This window comes from Erinaceus europaeus, chromosome 5 (assembly GCF_950295315.1).
Source record: "Erinaceus europaeus chromosome 5, mEriEur2.1, whole genome shotgun sequence".
NCBI lineage: Eukaryota > Metazoa > Chordata > Mammalia > Eulipotyphla > Erinaceidae > Erinaceus > Erinaceus europaeus.
In genome coordinates this window covers 37,879,521-37,893,268 of record NC_080166.1, presented here as the reverse complement: position 1 = coordinate 37,893,268, position 13,748 = coordinate 37,879,521, and positions in this window count along the sequence as shown.

The following is a 13,748-nucleotide window of genomic DNA, read 5'->3' as shown; positions in this document are numbered from 1 at the left end:
TAGGGGTTTGTCAATTTTGTTTAATCTTTCAAAGAACCAACATTTGGCTTCATTGATCTTTTGTATGGTTCTCTTATTTTCGATGTTGTTTATTTCTGCTCTAACTTTAGTGATTTCTGTCCTTCTGGTTGCTTTAGGGTTCCTTTGTTCCTCTTCCTCTAAGTCCTTGAGGTGTGCAGTAAGGTCATTCATTTGAGCTTCTTCTTGGTGTTTAATATGTGATTGTATGGCTATAAGTTTCCCTCTCGGTACTGCTTTCGCTGTGTCCCAAATATTTTCATAGGTTGTGTCTTCATTTTCGTTTGTTTCCAGGAACATTTGAATTTCCTGCTTGAGTGAGTCTCTGATCCAGTGGTTCTTAAGGAGCATGTTGTTTAGTTTCCAAATTCTGTGTCTTTTAATAATTTTCTGTTTGTTGTTAAATGTTAGTTTTACTCCACTGTGGTCTGAGAAGATACTTGGGATGATTTCAATGCTCTTGAATTTATTGATGCTGTCTTTGTGGCCTAACATGTGGTCTATCCTTGAGTATGTGTTATGTGGATTTGAAAAGAAGGTGTATTCCAGTTTTTTGGGGTGGAGGAGTCTGAAAATGTCCAAGAGGTCTAGTCTGTCGATCTCTTCATTCAATTCTCTTGTATCTTTATTGGTTCTCTGCTTTGTTGATCTGTCTAAGTGTGAGAGTGGGGTATTGAAATCTCCCACTATTATTGTATTACTATTGATGTATTTTTGAAATTCTTTCAGTAGATGCTTAATGTAATCAACAATATTTATACCCCTTTCCAATATTAGGGAGCTACTCTCTTCCCTGATTCAGCTTTCTGTTCTTTTTCCAGCCATGACATCATCTCCACAGACAATAACTTGGATCAACCTGCATATCCAATTTTAGGCTCATGGAAATAAAAACAAACTAGTATAGCCACAGGTCCTTTGGAGTTTAACTAAAATAAGCCTACTAGCTATTTATAAAATGGAGGACCCTCCAACTCTTCATCTGCACTATTCCAGCCTTTAGGTTAAAGATTGACCAACAATTTGTTTGGCTTTGTATGTTAACTCTCTTTTCACCAAGTTCCAGATGCTAGCATTATGCCAACCAGACTTCCCTGGACAAACAACCCCACCAATGTGTCCTGGAGCTTCGATTCCCCAGAGCCTCACCCTACTAGGGAAAGAGAGCAGCAGGGTGGTAGTATGGATCAAACTGTCAATGCCCATGTTCAGCAGGGAAGTAATTACAGAATCCAGACCTTCCACATTCTGCATCTCATAATCACCTGGGGCCCATACTCCCAGAGGATTAAAGAATAAGAAAGCTATCAGGGGATGGGATGGGATATGGAGTTTTGGTGGTGGGAATTGTGTGGAGTTGTACCCTCTTATCCTATGGTTTCCTTTTTATTAAAAAGAAGAAGAAGAAGAAGAAGAAGAAGAAGAAGAAGAAGAAGAAGAAGAAGAAGAAGAAGAAGAAAGAATGACCTGTCAATCCAGTCCTTTTAAATAACTTTAATGGAGCTGTTCCCAAAAGAAAATGAGAAGGGTTCCTTTGATTAGAAAGGAAAATGTATTTTTGTTGTTGTTTTGCTGGGAACTGAGGACATCTAGCTTTCCAAGTCCCTTCCTCCCTTCTGATAACTTAGGAAAGACTTTGAATAAGCATCCTTTAACAGAAGTCCCATCTGTCTATGCAGAGCTACATGTGACTTCAGGATCTGTGGGCTCAAGTCTAGGAACAGGCAGAAGGAAGTTACCATTTCTCCTCCCAGTGGCAGAAATCTGTCAGAGTGCTTTGGCTGACCCAAATGAGAAATGTCAATATGTCCAGTTTGTTTTATTATTAAACCCTGAAGAATCCCAAATACATTTTTATTAAGCAGCCAAATACCATTTACTTCTGAACAAGAGTCCTCCTTTGACTGAGAAAATTGTTAATACATGACTTCCCTTCACCTAGATTTGTTAAAATATACACTCTTTGCTGTTAAGATATCTAAGGAAGTTGTTTCCAATGAACTGTTGCCATCAGTAGGTTGTGAACTCCATGCTTTTTCCATTGTAATTCCTTGACATCTAGTTAGTTTTGTAAAATTAAGGTTACCTCCCTGCAAATTCATTGATTAATTAAAATAATATAAACTGTGCATCTCTGATTAGCCAAACAATTTTTTTTTCTTTCTTCCTTTCTCTCTCTCTCTCTTTTTTTTTTTTTTGCCTCCAGGACTATCACTGGGGCTCGTGCCTGTCCTGAAAATCCACTGCTCAAGGAGGCCATTTTTCTCATTTTGTTGCCCTTGTTTTTGTTATTATTGTTATTGTTGTTATTTCTGTTGTTGCTGGATAGGATAGAGAGAAATCGAGAGAGGAGAGGAAGACAGAAAAGAGGAGAGAATGATAGACACCTGCTGGCCTGCTTCACAGCTTGTGAAGTGAACCCCCTGCAGGTGGGGAGCCGGGGGCTTGAACTGGAATCCTTACACTGGTCCTTGAGCTTCTTGCAATGTGCGCTTAACCTGCTGCACTACTGCCCAGTCTCCTCTTTTTTCTTTTTATTTATTTTAGTAGTGATTTAAAACATTATAAAATAATCTTTAAATTAGTTAATGTGCTCTCATGCCCTCTAACAAGTAATCACCATAGTTCTCCTAAGGTCATAGATATGAGATGACTAAATTAATATATTTTTTCTCTTTTCAAGTTTATGTATTACAATTTTCTATATACCACATATGAGTGAGATCATCCCATTGTTGTCCTTCACTTCCTTGCTTACATTACTAAACATAATCACTGCCAGTGAGGAGTAATTTCTATTTCCTTTTGGGCAAAATCAGAATTCAAGTTGTTAAAAGCATATTTATAGACAACTTTTCTTTTCTCAACCTGTTTCCTCCCCCTTATGAATCACTAGATATGTCGGTAGATTTCTTTGTTCTTACTAATAGCAATGTACTTAAGTCCAATGTATGTCTAATGTTCTGTGATGTTCCTTCTAAAGTGTGTGTGTGTGTGTGTGTGTGTGTGTGTGTGGTGCTGGAGCAGCAGTAAGAGGGCAGTGGTAGAGGAAGGGAGATGTAGTATTTTCTCAGAACTCAGCGGTATTGGATGTGTGGTGTCAGTTCTGAAAGCAATAACAAGTGTTCTTTTTACAGTAATTGCTCCCATCTAGCCTTTATAAAACTTTTGAAGAGACTTTGCAAGATCAGACATAAAAAGGCATTTCCTGATTAGCTGTCAGGAATACTATGTGTCTAGAGATATGAATCACATCCCCTATTTGTACATTCCATTTCACAACAGGAACATGGTATGTAACCCGCTCTGTCTTTGCCTGCCTGGGAGGAGAAGGGGAGCTAGCTAGTCTTCCCCCTGTTGGAAGTTGGTCTGTTAATCTGGGTTGATACAGAACTCAGCATCAAGACTAGGGGAGATTAAATGTTTGGTTGGCTTGATTGCATAGATAGTCTAATCAAGAAACTCAGCTTTGTGGTGAATGGGGGAATAAAAGACTAATCATTTCCCTTATGCAAGGATTTATGAAAGTTACTTTATTTGTTTGAGGGATATAGCCAGTGTTCTAGAACATTTCTGTCAGAATTAGCTATTTGCTTCCCTCTTACTCTCTTTTCTAGCCAGGTGCTGGTTAGAAAAGCATGAATTCGCTTCTTTGACTTTGCATGATGGATATAGAGAAGCTTCCTGTTTTAGTAGGAAGTGAATAGGAAGATCCTAACTATATTGCTTCCTTTGTACAGTCTTGCATTATTTTCCATCCAGATTTCAGACCCATGGTTTCAGATAATTAATTATGAGTGACTTTATTCCAGCACAGTTTTAGATTTCTGATCAATTATATTGACAGGAATTTTGGGATACTGATATTGTCCCTACCTATCCCTCAAACCTGCTTTCTTTCTTTTTCTTTCCACTTCCATCATTCTTTACAGATATATTTATTGAACATTTCTTATGTGCCAGCAGTGAAAAAGTGCTGGGATACCCACTTTTACAGAGAAGATAAAGAAAAGCCATTATAATAGTTATAATGAAGTGTTGAGACTGGGGAGTTGGACTCAACTGCTAGATCATAATGCCTTTGGTTCTGTTGTTGACACTACATATACCACAACACAGTGCTTCTCAGGTTTCTGTCTCCTAATATAAATAAGGAAATCTAAAAAACCAGAAAGAAGTAAAATAAATGTCATAGTGGGGCAAATGCATGAAGTGAAGAAAATCTTTAAGAAACTGGAAGTTCTTGACTTCCAGGAGGCATGGCCATGGAATAACTGGGATCAAATCACCTCTCTTCCCAAGACAACAAATAAATACAACAAGAGACCCAACTGTATTTATAATCTACAGCTGAAAGTTCTGCAGCCTCAGCTGGGTGCTTGCGTGCAGTTGGAGTGAAAGGGGTGCAGGCACAGGTTAAAGAATAGCAAAGTCAAATCAGAACTCTTAGTGGCATAGGAGCTGAGCTGCACCATCTTGGCTATTTCACTTTAAGTGCAGCAAGCATGTAACATTGCTCCTAGTGCCAGAAGAAAAGAGACAGGAGCTTAATAGATCTTAGTCACAGGGCCAGGTGGTGGTGCACCTGGTTGAGCACACATGGTACAGTGCGCAAGGACCCAGGTTCAAGCCTCCAGTCCCCACCTGCAGGGCTAAAGCTTTACAAGTGGTGAAGCAGGGCTGCGGGTGTTTCTCTGTCTCTCTATCACCCCCTTCCCTCTCAGTTTCTGACTGTCTATATCCAACAAATAAATAAATATTAAAAAAAAACAAACCTCTCAGTCTTCGACTCAGGGGGGCTTTAGCCTTCTAAATTTAAGGCAAGGACACAACATAAAACAGGGCATTTGTGACCACAAGACAGCCCAAAGCAACCACCTCCCGCACTCCATCCCACCTGCCTCAGATCATACAATCAAAAGAAACCTAATGATCACAATAGCATCACCTCCTGGCCATCAATAACCAGCACAAAAAAATGTGCAAGCAGAAAGACAGAACTAAGCAGCCAACAATGCCACATCAGCCAGACAGAAATGAAACAGGGAATCTAAGGAATTACAGATTTAGAGACTCTCAGAGACAGACTACACAGAATTCATTATAAGGAATCTTCAGTAATTTAAGCAATAATTAAAAGAGCATGTTACTATGGAATTAAAACACACAAGAGAGGAACTTATAATAGAGTTAACTAAGAATCTTCAAATCTTGAAAGAACTTCAGTCAGAAATCCAGGGAATAACAGACACTCTAACTGCAATCCATGCCTAGGTAGAAGGCTAAGGAGGTAGATCCACACATTCAGAGGAAATAATTTCCAATTGAGAAAATATGGCCAGCCCACTCTTTCAATTCAAAGATGAGGGAGAGGAATGGTTCAGAAAGACTGAAGCCTCTTTGTGAAATTATAGACTCCATCAAAAGATAGAATATAAGAGTGATAAGTATATCTGAAGAGGAGGATAAGGCCAAAGGCTCAGAGTCCATTTTCAGAGCAATTTTAGCTGAGAACTTCCCTCAGTTAGGAAACCATCAGAACATTCTCATTCAAGAGGCAGAATGATCACCCAGATTTATAAATACAAAAAGACCAAAGTCAAGGACTATTATTATTATTTATTTATTTAAGAAAGGAGACATTAACAAAAACAAAACTGTAGGATAGGAGGGGTACAACTCCATGCAGTTCTTACCACCTGATCTCCATATCCCATCCCCTCCCCTGATAGCTTTCCTATTCTCTATCCCTCTGGGAGTATGGATCCAGGGTCACTGTGGGTTGCAGAAGGTGGAAGGTCTGGCTTCTGTAATTGCACCCTGCTGAACATGGGAGTTGACTGGTAGATCCATACTCTCAGTCTACCTCTCTCTTTCCCTAGTAGGGTAGGTCTCTGGGGAAGCGGGGCCCCAGGACACATTGATGGGGTCTTCAGTCCAGGGAAGTCTGGTCGGCATCATGCTGGCATCCAGAACCTGGTGGCTGAAAAGAGAGTTAACATACAAAGCCAAACAAATTGTTGAAAATTCATGGACCTAAAGGCTGGAATAGTGCAGATGAAGTGTTGGGGGATACTTACTGCAGACTCTTATGTACTTCTGCTTTCAGGTATATATTTTGCCCTAGTTTATGGACACGTGTGAACATGTGCTCTATCTCCGGGGACTTGGTCTATATCTAGGTTTGGGGACTTTATTGGGGAGTGGAGCACCTGGAATGGAATTAGAGAATACTATGAAAGGAAAGGTCTCACCCAAGTGATGAAGCTGAAGGGTTGTCATTCCACACCTGAAGTCTCTGGACACAGTCTGAAGTGAAGCATGCTGGGGTAGCACTTGTTGCATTGATTAGGTTGCGATTAGTGGATGAAATATTATTTGACATGAATTGAGAGAAGCATGCAGGAAAGTGGGTCCCACCCTAAGGTTTCATGACTGGGGAAAATATTGGCTCTATAGTGGAAATGTGAGGTTCCTGCTGTCTTAGGGTTCAAGAAGACAATGGATAGTTATTGTTATCATCACATTATTTGGTAATTGGGTTAACTTTGAAAAGTCCCTTTGTTAGGGTTTGTATACCCAGCATCTTGTATATAGCTGTGCCACCGGTTGCTTCTGTTCTCCCTGGTCTAGGCTTTTGAGAGAGTCTGCATATAAAAGACACAGCCTATATATTAAAAAGACTCAGTCTGTGTTTTAAAAACTTCGAGACATACAATCAATTTTCCCCCTCTCATATTAATTAAATAGTGGTTTATATGACTACATTTTAATAGGAGTGTACATAAATACCATTCCCACCACCAAAAGACTGTGTCTCATCCCACCCCCCTCCCTACCCCCCCCCGCCACCCTGGGAAGCTGCATATCTACCCTCCCCTTCACCACAGGGTTTTTACTTTGGTGCCCTACTCTTGATTTAATCAGATCCTGCTTTTAGTTTCCCTTTCTGTTCTTCTTTCTCAACTTCTGTTGATGAGTGGGATCATTCCATATTTATCTTTATCTTTCTGACTTAGCTGACTTAACATAAATTCTTCTAGCTCCATCCAAGATGGGTCAGATAAGGTGAGTTCATTGTTCTTAATAGCTGCCTAGTATTCCATTGTGTATAGATACCACGGCTTTCTCAGCCACTCATCTGTTGTTGGGCACCTTGGTTCCTTCCAGGTTTTAGCTATTATGAATTGTGCTGCTATGAACATAGGTATACACATATCTTTTTGATTGGACATTATGGAATCCTTGGGGCATATCCCCAAGAGAGGAATTACTGGGTCATATGGAAGGTCCATGTCTAGCCTTGAGAGTTCTTCAGACTGCTCTCCAGAGACACTGGACCAATTTACATTCCCACCAGCAGTGCAGAAGGTTTCCTCTGTCCCCAAGCCTCTCCAACATTTTTTGCTACTGTCCTTTTTGATGTATGTCATTTCACAGGAGTGAGGTGGTATCTCAATGTTGTCTTTATTTGCAGTTCTCTGATAATCAGTGACCTGGAGCAGTTTTTCATATGTTTGTTAGCCTTTTGGATCTCCTCTGAAGTGAATGTCTTATTTATATCCTCTGCCCATTTTTGAATGAGGTCATTTGCTTTTTTGTTGCTATGTTTGCTGAGCTCTTTGTATATTTTGGTGATTAGTCTCTTGTCTGATGTATGTCATGTGAAGATCTTCTCCCATTCTGTGAGGGGTCTCTTTGTTTGTGTGATAGCTTCTTTGGCTGTGAAGGCCCATTATTGTAAAACTATCAAAAGTCACTGACAAGGAAAAAATTTGCTGGTTGCTAGGGAAAGGAAAGAAGTTACACCCAAAGGCAGAGCTACAAGACTTTCATCAGATTTCTCTTTACAAACTCTAAAGGCAAAGAGAGAGTGGAATGACATATTCAAAGTTCTAAAGGAGAGAGAATTCCAGCCATGAATATTGTATCCTGAAAAATTATCTTTCAAATATGAGGGAGAAAGAAAGGTTTTCTCAAATTTTTAAGAACTAAAGGAATTTGTCCCAATCAACCCCACCTTACAAGAACTACTGAACCGAGTCCCACAAGAAAGGAGGAGGCAAAAGAATACACATTCCAAACACCAACTTGCAGATGCTACCATGATGTAAACCTGACTTGCTTAGACAGACGACCTCACCAATGTAACCTGGCACCCTTTATTGATTTACAAAATTATGATAACATGGGTATAATTTGACATCATTCCCCCTACCAAAATTTTGTTTCACCATTCCCTCCATTGGAAATTACAGCAGTTCTCCCAAGGCTACAGATATAATAAGTTGACTATTATTCTATAGCTACCTATTTCTTGTTATATATATTTGGCATAATTTTGTAAATCAATAATAAATCACTACTACAAATGCAAATCAAACCAAAAAAAAAAAGAAACTGGAAGTTCTTTAGGAATGGGTATCTGTGTGAGACAGAACAAGAATGAAGTTGGAAAGGAAGATGGGGTCAAATTGTTTAAGTCAAATTATAGAGGATGAACTCAACTAAGACAAGCAATAAGTAGTATCTACTAAATATTTTCTACATAGACTATGAGTATTTTTCATGTTAATAGTCTTAGAATAATACCCTTTAGAGGTATGTGACACCTCTGTTTAGAAAATGTATTTAGAAATGTATCAATTAGGGTTCAGACAGGACAACAAAACAACTCTAAGTACTTGAAACAGAAGAAATTTAAGCCAGGGAATTGGTAATACAGATTTTGGATGAGGTGAGAATGCAGAACTCAGTGGTGAAGCAATTAAGAAATCAGCAAAAGGAGGAAGCAAAAGGGATCTGAGTGGTACTAGGGAAACCCAGGACAGGTTTCTAACCTATAGAAACTAGAACCATAGAGTAGGGAGTGGGGGAGGGATCACACCTGAAAGCAGGGAAAGGCATGCACTGCCAAATCCCTGCCTCCCACCACCCAATATTTACTGTGCACTTCTTGGTTGAATTCACCCAGAAGTCAAAGGGCCTGGAGAAAGTAATTTCCTGTGAAACAAAGATTGTATTAGTATTAGTGGGGATTGTATTAATCCTGACAGGAATTATATGGCACTCAAAAGTAGCACAACTAGATGATTTATTTACTAATGATCTCATTACAAAAGAAAGTGGAATAACCACCAGGAATAGAGACACAGATTGTGGGGCTTGTTGCAGCAGATCAGTTCTCATCCCCAGGCCAAAGGTAGCAGAGGAAGGAGAGGTTATGAAACCTGGAAGAAAAGGAGAATTACTGAGCATGGCAGCTAGAAGAAAAGTGAGATATTTTGTCATGACTATAATAAAGCTACAGTCTCACAAGGAGAGAAGAGATTAGTGGCTGGGTGGTGGCACACCGGATTGAGCACAGATGTTACAATGTGCAAGGACTCAGGTTCAGGCCCCTGGTCCCACTACCTACCTACAGGGGTAAAGTTTTGTGAGTGGTGAGACAGTGCTGCAGGTCTCTCATTTCTTAAATTATTATCACTTTTTAATATTTTAAATTATCTTTATTTACTTATTGAATAGAGCCAGACAGAAGTAGAGAAGAAGGGAGTTATAGAGAGGGAAAGAGATAGGCTCGAACCCGGGTCCTTGTGCATTATAACATCTGTGCTCAACCAGTTGTGCCACCACTTGGCCTCCAGGTGTCTCTCTTTCTCTCTTCCTCTCTATCTCCCCTTCTCTCAATTTCTGGTTTTCTCTATCCAATAAATAAATAAAGATAATAAAAATGTTTAAAAAGAGAAATAAAAAGAGGATGAAAGAGACCTTCTTCACTTTCCTTTTCTCTTCTCAAGTGGACCCTATAGTGACCAAAGACCTTTGCATTTTTTAAAGTATAAACTTAGAGCAAGACACCAAAGAAGTTCTTATGACTCACATGGGTCTTTCACGGCTCAGCCCAGGCAGATGTAAGTAAGTGTGACAAATATTCCTTTGCTCAGAAAGGCTTATCAAAATTCTTTCCTGGAGAAGGAGTTCTTAAGAATGTCACCCACAGAACATTAGAACTCTCTAGCAGGCTTTCATGATGTCTCCAAAGCCAATCCATCTTCATAATAATACTGTAATGGTACTTGCATTTTTTTTTAACCAAATAGTACAAAAAGCAAGAGTGACTCAAACTGCTGACACCATCACTTGAAGTGAAATTTGATATCTTTCTCCAGTTTGGTATTAATACTATTTCAATCCTCGCATGATCACAATTAAAAAAGTAATTTCCACATAAGAACATCTTGTTAATGTTTTGTATGATGACACAGCAAACATAAGCAAACATTTATGCTGTAAAACTAAGGACACTGGGTTTTGTAAAGAGAAGCAATGGTGCAGTGTTTAGGTTACAAGCTGAAACCACTGTGTTCCTCATGCAGCATCATTCTTTTTTTTTTAATATTTATTTATTTATTTATTCCCTTTTTGTTGCCCTTGTTTTATTGTTGTAGTTATTATTTTTGTTGTTATTGATGTTATTGTTGGATAGGGCAGAGAGAAATAGAGAGAGGAGGGGAAGACAGAGAGGGGGACAGAAAGATAGACACCTGCAGACCTGCTTCACAGCCTGTGAAGGGACTCCCCTGCAGGTGGGGAGCCGGGGGCTTGAACCGGGATCCTTATGCTGGTCCTTATGCTTTGTGCCATGTGCACTTAATCTGCTGTGCTACCGCCCGACTCCCCAACATCATTCTTATCTGGCAATAAGACTGGCAAATAATAGTTATTCAGGTTAAAGTGTAAAACAGGATTTTTTTTCTTCCAGAAATAAAGGACAATGTGCCTGTCCTTTCAAGGAAATTTGTAGTTAACAAAATTTTGAGCTAACAAGCACAGAGAAATCTCATTTTTTAGAAAGCATGTGTTCACATTCTGAGTTTGAGAGCTTCCTGGTATTTTTTGATGAGCTTAATGATGAAACAGACAAATGTGATATTTTTAAAAAAATTTAGGGGTTGGCTGGTGCCTATTGAGTGCACTTGTTACCATGCACAAGGACCCAGGTTCAAGTCCCCAGTTCCCACCTGCAGGGAGAAACTTCAGAAGCAGTGCTGCAGGTATCTTTATTTTTCCTTTTTGACTGCTTTCTTTCATCTCAATTTTATTCTTTTTGCTATGATGTATATGTATATGTATATGTATATGTATATGTATATGTATATGTATATGTGTGTGTATGCATATGATTTTATCCAGTGGTATTCACTCTTTTTTTAAAGGTTTCGTAGTATTTATTTTAAAATGACCTGGGTCTGGACTTTTATTGGACAAGCTTTTGATGACTGTTTCAACTTCTTTGGTTGTGACTGGTCTACTTATGTTTTCTAGTACTTCTGGTCCAGTTTTGAGAGTGTATATGCTTCATGGAATTTTTCCATTTCTTCCAAGCTCTCTAACTTGGTGGTGGATAGTTGAAATAGAGCTTCACATTATACTTTGAATTACTACAGTGTCTGTTGTGATATCTCCCCTTTAATTTTCAGTCCAATTTTAGAGTTTTCTTTCTTTTTCTTTTCTAGCCAAAAGTTCATCAATTTTGTTTACCCCCTCAAAGAACCAGCACTTAGATTAAGAAACAAGGACAAGAAAGGAAAACAGAGTAAAACCTGGACTGGGTGTGGTGTATTGCACCAAAGCAAAGGACTCTGGGGAAAGAAGGGAAAGTAGGGATCTGTAAATTCCTCATGCATGCATGATACTAGAAAAGGACTTAAACTGGGGAGGAGAGTGTTTTGCAGACACCTTTTACCAGGAGATGAGAAATTGTAGCTATATGTTAGTAACTGTACTGTAAACTATTATCCCTCCCAAGCAAATGATTAAAAAGTAAAACAAAACTTATTTTATAATAAATGTTGGCAATATTAGGAATCTCTGTAAAAACGCTAGGAACCAATATTTCTTAAATGACCAACACATAATGTTTCAGATATCATACTTAAGTGAAAGATTCACTCCACGTGGAAGAGACAGACAGATAAATGGTAATGATCTAAAGTTCATAATTTCCACTCAGATTCCACAATGTAACTAATCTTTAATAAATTCTCACTCATCAAGCTTTGGGTGGATTCAAAGGAGAACATTCACAATTATTTGCAAAGGCTATTAAACTACTCCTCCCTTCTTCAATTACACATCTGTATGGGGCTGGGTTTTCTTCATCTGCTTCAGTTAAAACAACATATTACCAAAGACTGAGTGTAAAAGTACTATGAAAATCCAGATGTCTCCCATTAAGCCAGACTTTAAAGTAACTTGAAAAAATGCAAAGTGATGCTGGCCTTGCCACTAAATGTTTCTTTGTTTTAGAGTATACTTTTTTCATACAGGCATGTTATTTATCATAACGTGATAGGATTATTATTTTTGGTGACTACATAATTAAGTTTTTAGATTTCAGTTTTAATTTTGAATCCAGTAAATATTGGTGTATATAAGTCCCACAAACAAAAGCTCTCTGAGGTCCTCAGTAATGTTTAAATTATGAAAACATCAAAAAACCAAAGGTTTAAGAAATGCTGAGCAAGAGCAGTTGTGAGCATGTGATGAGATGACCATGGCTGCATTGTGTGGTTGATTGATACTTCAGGGTTTTCTCCTATCTTCTTCCCCTTTTTGTCACTAGGGTTATGACCGGAATTTGTTGTCTGTATGACTCCACTGTTCCCTGAGACAATATTTTGCATAGAGGAAGTGGAGGGCGAAACAGAGTGAGAAGAGATACCTGCAGCACTGCTCCACTGCCTGTGAAGTAGGAACCAGAGGCTTGGACCTGGGTGCTAGAGCATAGTAATGTGTGTATTCTATCAGGTGGGTGAGCTATCTAGTAGCCTTGCTAGACTTAAGAAGACATAAAAAAAACATTTCTTTATGAAGAACAATGGGCTGGGGAGACTGCACAATGATTATGCAAAACACATTCATGCCATCGGTTTCAAGTCCCAGGTTAAGTCCCAGCAGCACCATAAACTAGAGCTCAGCAGTACTCTGGTTTCTTTCTCTTTATTTTCTTAAAATAAATAAATTAAATACTAACAACAGATTAAAAGTGTAACTGTATAGTACAAAATGATGTTGGAGTATGACTATAATGACTCCATAAATAACATGTGTACAAATGGATCAGGGCCAGAAAAGGACTTTGGAATATGAGGACTGTTAACATTAAGATGGTGAGGTTTTATCTGATGGATTGCTTTTCTTTGTTATAAAAATATTTTAACAATGTTTTTTAAATGTCAAATAAAAGCACTCCTATACACAACAACATTTTTCCAGGGAAATCCAAAGGAAGAAGTGTCTAAGTTCCCCCCACTGAGTTTGTAAAGTCAAATGGTCTGCTAACTTGATAGGGCCTGGAAAGTCCCCAGGCTGTTAGGCAAGAGGAAAACTTTCAGCCCTGGAATTTCCCTGAATGTGATGGGTCTGGGAGCTGAATTTCTCTGCCATATCTCTGGAAGGAGATAGAGGAATTGCACAGTGGAAGCTGTCTGCTGAAGGTAGGATTGAGTCTCTGATCAGTTTTATTGGGCAGAAAGCATGGAGCAGGGAGCAGGGAGCACCTGGTTTTGTTTACCATGTCCTGGCCAGCTGCTCTATGAGACCAGCTAGGAGGAGGGGGCTGGACTCTTTTCTACCAATTGCAGTGATCAGGGTTACATGAAGCTGCTATAAGTTACATTTCCAGCAGCTTCTGGGCACTCAGAATACAGAGGCGGAAGGGCGGA